Source organism: Dermacentor variabilis, chromosome 6 (assembly GCF_050947875.1).
Source record: "Dermacentor variabilis isolate Ectoservices chromosome 6, ASM5094787v1, whole genome shotgun sequence".
NCBI lineage: Eukaryota > Metazoa > Arthropoda > Arachnida > Ixodida > Ixodidae > Dermacentor > Dermacentor variabilis.
This window is the reverse complement of record NC_134573.1, coordinates 47,931,164-47,939,005: the sequence shown is the minus strand read 5'-3', so window position 1 is coordinate 47,939,005 and position 7,842 is coordinate 47,931,164. Positions and strand designations below refer to the sequence as shown.

The 7,842-nt window shown below is 51.9% G+C and overlaps 1 pseudogene; it reads left to right on the top strand.

Annotated features, from left to right (window-relative positions):
• The first annotated feature begins 5,937 nt into the window (after positions 1-5,937).
• LOC142584154 (uncharacterized) lies at positions 5,938-7,598 on the top strand (annotated as a pseudogene).
• The last annotated feature ends 244 nt before the right edge of the window (positions 7,599-7,842 follow it).

The window sequence follows — 7,842 nt, the reverse complement described above, 5'->3', positions numbered from 1 at the left end:
TAATGAATTACTTGGAACGCTTATACAATTTCCGTCTTTACTATTTTTTTACATTCCCGCAATCTAATTCACCCTCGCCAACTCGGCCTCACTCATGCCCGCAGTGCCCTTCGAGCCCTCTATGCTCTGCGTCAGCACTTGTACAGGCTAGAAAACGACAAAGACTCCCAGGTGTTGATCTCACTTGACTTCACAGGGGCCTTTGACAGTATGTGGCATGACACTGTTCTTTTTTTCTTTCGGAAACATCGGTGCCTTGTAAACCTTTACCTCTTGCCTAATTGTTTCTGACGGGCCGGAAGGCGGTCTTTCGACCACACGCGGATGAGATATTGACATGCCCATCGATTGGTAGCCCTCAGGGCTCGCCTATCAGCCCTCTCATGTGGAATGTCATTATACATTCCTTCCTCGTTGTTGATTTCCCGGAGAGGGGTCCACATACAGGCACATGCGGACGGCACGATCGTTCTCATTACTGGCACTCCGCGTTAGCAACTGAAGGCTTTAATGGAGTCTGTCGTTACCATGGTCTGCAATAGGACTCAATGGAACAATTTCAAAATTAGTCTCCAGAAATCGTTTTTTTTTTTCAATAATGAACACATTGGTACATCTAAACGTCGACCACCCATTTGATTGTATGGCTCCTTCATGAAGTGCAAGGACCATATTAAATTAGTTAGCGTGGTCTCTGACGTGAAGCTTAACTTTTTCGACCACGTAGACTATATTAAAAATTAATCTCAGGTACTGGTTGCCCGAATGCTATTTTTTCCACACGGTCAATCCGACAATTCTTCGTTGGTTATACGGACTGGTTCCGCTGCCCGCAGTTGCATACGTGTTTCCTTTTTGGTGGCCTCCTTTCCCTTCTGCCTATCTAACCACAGGCGTTCTACGGGCCCAGCTGTGGCTTCTTGTAGCCCTGACAGTCGCATACGACACGACCCGTACGTCGGCGCTTTATGTTTTAGCTAATGGCCCTCCTCTTACTGTGGAACTGGACCGCTTGGCCGCGGAGCTTTCCTTATTCACCCTGCTCCAAGGGACTGACTATTGGCCTAACACCGTCACGCCCAGCCAAGTCGATTTCCCCTGTGACCCGTGGACTGACCACCCTAGTGAGAAATTCCAATTAAATTTTGCGTGCCTAACCCGTGTCCAGGCTAACTGGCTCTCTCGCACACCCGTCGATCATCTTTGTACTGATGGCGCATTTACCACCACCGCAGCGGGAGCCGCTTTTGTCGCGTTTAACCAAATTGGTTGCCTCAACTGTGTCCGCAGGTTTTAAGTGGGGAATGCCTGTGGTGCACATAGCGCCGAAGTGTGTGCTTTTGCTGAGGCACTCGCCTACATAGACACATTGCGCGGCACGGTTCCGGTGTATTTGTACACCGACTGTCTCTCGTTGTTGACGTCTCCGTCGCGGCTTGGTGGTACGGATGAGCGCGTCCGGCTGATCAAATGAGCGCTCCCCGCCATGGCGACCGACAGGCAACGTGTCCTTTTATTTCATGTCCCGGGACACAATGTCGTGCTGGGTAATGAGCTTGCCGACTGGGTGACCCCTACTGCCGGTACCACTGGAGCTCTTCGGTCCAGCGCTCTATCGATGAAATCGATTCTCACATGCTTTCAAGATACTGCCAAAACTCAATGGCATGAATACTGGCAGCGCGATGGGAAGGGCACTTGACTTGACAACTGGGTGAGTATAGCGTGCGTGCGATATCCCCATGGTTTCGCCCAAGCCGGCTACTTGGGCCAACGCTCGCCGGGCACTTTTCCTGTTATCTGCAGAAGTTTAGCCTCAGTGCCACGAATCTGTGTGCGTGTGGCACGGTGTGCGAGGGGGAACTCCACCATTTCTCCTCGTGCTCGCCCACCGCACACATTGTGGCTGAGTTATGCGCGGCCTCTAACATTCAAACTGTGACATCATCGATTTATCCCATCTTTCTGGAAAGCAAAAGCTTGCGAGCCCTGCTCTTGTAGTCGGTTCAGGTCATGATAACATCTGTATCACTGACATCTAGGGGGCTTAAAATTATTCCAAACTTTTCTATTCTAATTATGCAATCAGCCCACCGCGATTTGTCAAAAACTTTTTGGACCACCCCCACTTTACCTGTCCGTAACGCGACGTCACGAAAACCGCGATAGCTTCCCATCTGATATGACGTGTACCCATGATTATGCATAATTTGACCGAACAAAACAAAAATAGTTATTTCTGATTCGACACATTTTTGCCATTAGCCCTCGGCTATTGGTTAAACATTTTCGGGCTGCGCCCACTTAACCTGCCTTTCACCCAACGTCACAAAACCGCAAAAACTTCCCGCGTCAAAGTGCTTGTGTCGGCTGTGCTTGTGATGCTTGTGTCGGCTGTTACGCAAAGTTGACGTCAGGAGATTGGAATAAAAACATATTGGAATAGTTTTACCTTATACGGCCCCTAGTCCTTCTGTTTTTCCAGACGCTTACTAACTTCCTTTGTTTCCCCCATGGCCTCTTTCCTATCTTTGACCCCTTACCTCTTCTCCCTTTTTTCATATTATTTTTGCATATTTGTTATTCGCCATCAGCACTGAGCAAGCCAACTGTGGCGGGGCATACCCCGTGCCACATGGCATTAATTGCATGCTTCATTTCCATTACGTCCTCTTCTCTTTCAGCTCTTTTTCCCTGTTCCGACTTTTTCTTGCCCTGTAATTCTACAGCATTATTGAGAGGGTAGCAGTCGTTGTAATAAAACCTAATAACAGGTGCAGAATAAAGGTCGTACAAGCCTACGCTTCAACCTCCAGTCCGGATGATGAGGAAGCAGATCAGTTTTATGATGTTCAATTAGCGGTGAGAAAAGTGCAAACTCAGTATACTCTAGTCATGGGCGACTTCCATGCAAAAGTGGGGAAAAAGCAGGCTGCTTAACGAGCAATTGGCCACTGCGGCGTCGATTCTAGCGACGATAGAGGAGAGACTTGGTAGAATTCGCGGAAAGGAATGAGTTCCGAATAATTACTTCCTTTTTCAGGAGATGTAGCAACAGTAATTGGACCTGGGAAAGCCCTAATAGAGAAAGAAGAAATGAAATATATTTCATACTTTCTGCCGGCGCCAGCATAGTGCAGGATGTAGAAGTATTTGGTAGGGTAAAGCGCAGTGACCATAGGTTAGTGAAGTCTAGAATTTAACCTCATTATGAAGAGAGAAAGAATAAAATTCGTCAAGAAGAAATAGGCCAATCTAGACGCAGCAAGAACAAAAGCAGACCCATTCAGGCTGGTGCTTGCAAGCGAATATGCAGCCTTTGAACAGAGAGATGAATATAACATAGAGGTAAGGAATGAAACCTTAACTAGGCTGGCTTCAGAGGCAGCAATTGAAGTGGGAGGCAAGGCACCAAGGCAACCAGCAGGCAAGCTCTCCCAAGTAACAAAGGACCTAATAAAGAAACGGCCAAGAATGAAAGCGTCCAAATCAAGAGATAAGATAGAATTCGCGCAACTGTCAAAACTGATCAACACGGAGAAAGTGAGGAATTTTTTGAAATAATAACGTGAGAAACACTGAGGAAGCAGTGAAGAATGGACGTAGCATGAAATCAATGAGAATTGGATTGGATTGGATTGGAGCCAACTTTATTTGTGCCTGCAGTTGGGCGCTCGCGCGCCCCGACGAGGGCCTACGTCATCTACGAAGTCGCCGTTGCTCGGCGCGGGTCTCCGCTCACTGTTGCCGGCTCGCTGGGTCCCTGCCTTTCGAGCACCCCGAGGACCTGCTGGACGGCCCAGAGCTGTTCGTCTCGGTCGTAGCTCTTCGCGGCTGCCTCGAGCCGTGGTAGGTACGTTCTTGATTTTGCTTCTTCCGGGTTTTTAACACAGTCCCACAAGATGTGTGTGTAATCTGCCGTCTCCCTCAGGCAGACTCTGCACTTATCGGTCGGATATATCTCAGGATACATGCGATGCATCAGGCTCGGGCTCGGTAGCAATCCGGTCTGGAGCTGTCTCAGTAGTACTGCCTCCGCTCGACTCAGCCTCGTGTGCGGGGCTGAGAGAGTCCTGCGAGCCAGGCGGTAGGCCTTCGTGATTTCATTGTAATCTGTCATGCGATCCTTGGTTCCGAACGACGTCAGACGGTCTGTCGCCGGGGGGCGGTTGGTTAGCGCTTGCGCCAATGCGTGTGCCATCTCATTGTGGTTCTCATTGCGTTCTGACGCGTTGCCCGCGTGCGCCGGAAACCACTTGAATCTTACTCTTCTGTCTTGTAGTTTGACCGCTCTCAGTACGCGCTCAGCCTCCCTGCAGATTTGGCCTTTGGCGAAATTTCACACCGCCTGTCTCGAGTAACTCAGCACCGTGTGTCAGTCTGCGTCGGCGATGGCCAGGGCGATGGCTACCTCCTCCGCTTGTTTCGCTCCGGCGCTTCTCACGCTCGCTGCCGTCCTCGTGGCGCCGGTTGACGCCTCTATGACGACCTCTGCGAAGGCGTTCCGTTGGTATTCGGCCGCGTCCACGTACCGCGCGTGCTCGTCGTTGGCATGCTGGTGATGAGAGCTTTGACCCTCGCCGCTCTTCTTCCCTTGTTGAACTCGGGATTCATGTTCTTAGGTATGGGGTCGATTCTGGTCTGGCATCGGACCTCTTCGGGGACGAGGAGCTTCATCTCCACCTCGTTCGAGCATTCTATTCCCAGATCGTCCAGTATCTTCCTCCCGGCTTTGGTCAAGGACAGCCGCTCCAGCTGAGAGGTGCGTTGCGTTTCGCCTATTTCTTCAAGCGTATTGTGTATCCCGAGTTGTAACAAGCGGGTCGTGCCCGTGAACTCGAAGAGGCCCAGCACCGTCTTGTACGCTCTTCTGATGAGCACGATGATTTTGTTACGTTCGTGTTGCAGCCATCTGTGGTAGGCTGCAACGTACGCGACGTGACTGATGACGAAGGATTGGACGAGCTTAATAAGGCTCTCCTCTCTCATGCCAGCCTTCCGGGAAGTTTCCCGAACTCACGGAGCAAGCCGCAGCGTATGCTGCCCAGCTCACGGACTCAAATTGGATGGAAAAGTGCAATTTGTCAGCGCGTCAAATGAGCTCGAGAGGGACGTGGCGTCTCTTTCGCAGCCTCATTGACCCCACTCAGACGAGAGGGGAGACGCAACGACAACTTCTGAGAGCTTTGCACGGGTACCAAGGCACGACAGCTCAACTCGCGGACACGCTATGCGACAGGTATCTCTGTCGCATAGAGGACCCGATTGGTCCCGAGTACGAGTATGCGGGCAAGCCTAATCCAGATCTTGATGCCCCTTTTACATTCCACGACCTTAGGGCGGCTTTAGCTAAAATGCGCAGAGGTACGGCTCCGGGCCGTGATCGCATAACAGTGAAACTATTGGCGAATCTTCCGGACTCGGCCTGCCTTCACTTGCTAGAATACATTAATCAGATCTGGGACGGGCGTCCACTCCCTCCTGATTGGAAGACCTCCTTGGTCACTTTCATCCCTAAGCCAGGCAAGACCGTAAATACCGACAACTTAAGGCCCATCTCACTGACTTCGTGTGCGGGCAAACTTATGGAGAAGATCGTTCGGGATCGCCTCTCTCCGTACATGGAGGCTAAGGGCCTCTTTGCAGACACCATGTTTGGTTTCCGCCTGCATATGTCTGCACAGGACGTCCTCCTCCAACTACATCGCGACATAATATGACCCACAGCCATGCGCCACAACGACAAGGCCATCCTTGCCCTCGATCTTAGAGGGGCCTTTGACAACGTTCGTCACGGCAGCATCCTGGCAAACCTGAGCACCACGGATTGCGGGCACAAGGCATTCGCCTACGCCAGAGATTTCCTCTCGAAGCGTCAGGCACTCCTTAAGATCGAGGACGAGGAATATGGCCCATGCACCATGGGCACACGGGGCACTCCCCAAGGAGCGGTCTTGTCGCCACTCCTTTTCAACATTGCCATGATGCAGCTTCCACAACAATTGGCCCGGGTGGAAGGCATCCAACACGCACTTTACGCGGATGACATAACAATTTGGACTACCGAAGGGAGCTTTGGGGAAATGGAGGACCGCCTCCAGCGGGCCGCCTCCATCGTCGATAGCTATGCTATCCACTGTGGTCTCCAATGCGCTCCTGCGAAATCGGAACTTCTTCACATTAAAACGAATCCCAAAGACAACACGAGTTTGCGTCTCTTTCTGATGGGAGGTCCTATTAGAGAGGTCGAGGAGATGCGGATCTTGGGTCTGTTCATCCATCACAGACTCAGCCCGGAATCCACTATCGACAAACTCAAACGCATAGGCGAACAGGTCGGACGTATGATCCACCGCGTTTCCAACAAACGCGGCGGGTTGCGGGGCAGGGACGCGCTTCGGCTCGCCCATGCCTTCGCAACCAGCAGGATCCTATATTCCGTACCCTACCTTCGAACAACAAAGAAACACGATGAACGCATCGACGCCATCATAAGGAAGGTTACAAAGCGAGCTTTGGACCTCCCGGTGGCTACCTGCAACGCTAAGTTATTGGCTCTAGGTGTGCTTAACTCCTACCAGGAGTTAAAGGAGGCCCACCTTGTGGACCAATACACGCGACTCTCGCAGACGGTGTCCGGGCGCCACTTGCTAGACCGCTTGCACATACAACACGAGTGCATTCCAGAGGAGACACGCAGGCTTCCGGAGCTCTGGCGTCACAAGCTCTGGTTCCCTCCACTCCCGCGCAACATGGACACGCAGACGCATGAAGGCAGACGAAAGGCGCGCGCTCGGGCTCTCGAACACCAATATGGATTAAAGCAGGGTGTATACTACGTTGATGTGGCAGGGCCGTCGCCCACTGGATTCTACACGGCTGCCGTAGTCCACCAGGACCAACGAGTTAACGGACTTTCCTACGTCACTTTCAACTCCGCGCAGGCCGAGGAGGTTGCTATAGCACTTGCCGCCTCGGACCCGAATTCGAAGGTAATCATCACAGATTCGCTCAAAGTCTGTGAACACTACCTGGCGGGCGAGGTATCACCTTTAGCCTACCGCATTTTACAGCGAGCCGTGAGGGAATCGGACCCCTCACCCAAACGCATTATTTGGACTTCGGGCCACCAGGACCTTAGAGGTAACGAGGCTGCGGACGTGGCCGCCCGAGCGCTTACCCACCGGGCACCTCAACCAGACTCTTCCGGCTCAGACATTAGACAACCGCTTCTGCGGTTCAGGGAAATTCTGGCAGACTATTGCGAACGTCATCGGCTTTTCCCGGTCCCTGCTAAGGGCCTGAGTAAGGCCGATTAACGAACACTGCGTTGCCTGCAGACAAACACCCTGTTGTGTCCTGCAATAGCAAAACATTTTGACCCAAAAGTTGATGGGCGATGCCCTCCCTGTGGGGAAGTCTCCGATAACTTTCACATGTTGTGGGCATGTCAGATGAATCCGTCCCTTCCCCTCAACCCTTCCCCCACTAGAGAGGCATGGGAGGCAGCCCTACTCAATTGCTCGGCGCTGGAGTCCCAAAGGGCTCTAGTCCAACTGGCGCGGGTAGCAGCTTCGTCCAGTGGGGTCCCAGACTAAGGACTCCACCCATGTAAAGGGCCATGTTTGGCCTGCAAACTCTCCATTCGTTGAATAAACGTTTTTCATCCATCCGGGAAGTAACTCGTTTAAGGAGTCGAATCGCGTTGGCTGCTTTTGACGTGAGACGGGTGATGGTTTCGCCGTTTCTTCCGTGCTTTTCGATAACCATGCCTAGGATCCCAATTTTGCCGACCTCGGGGATCACGTTGCCGGATTTGGCCACGATTCCTATTTTTTCGTT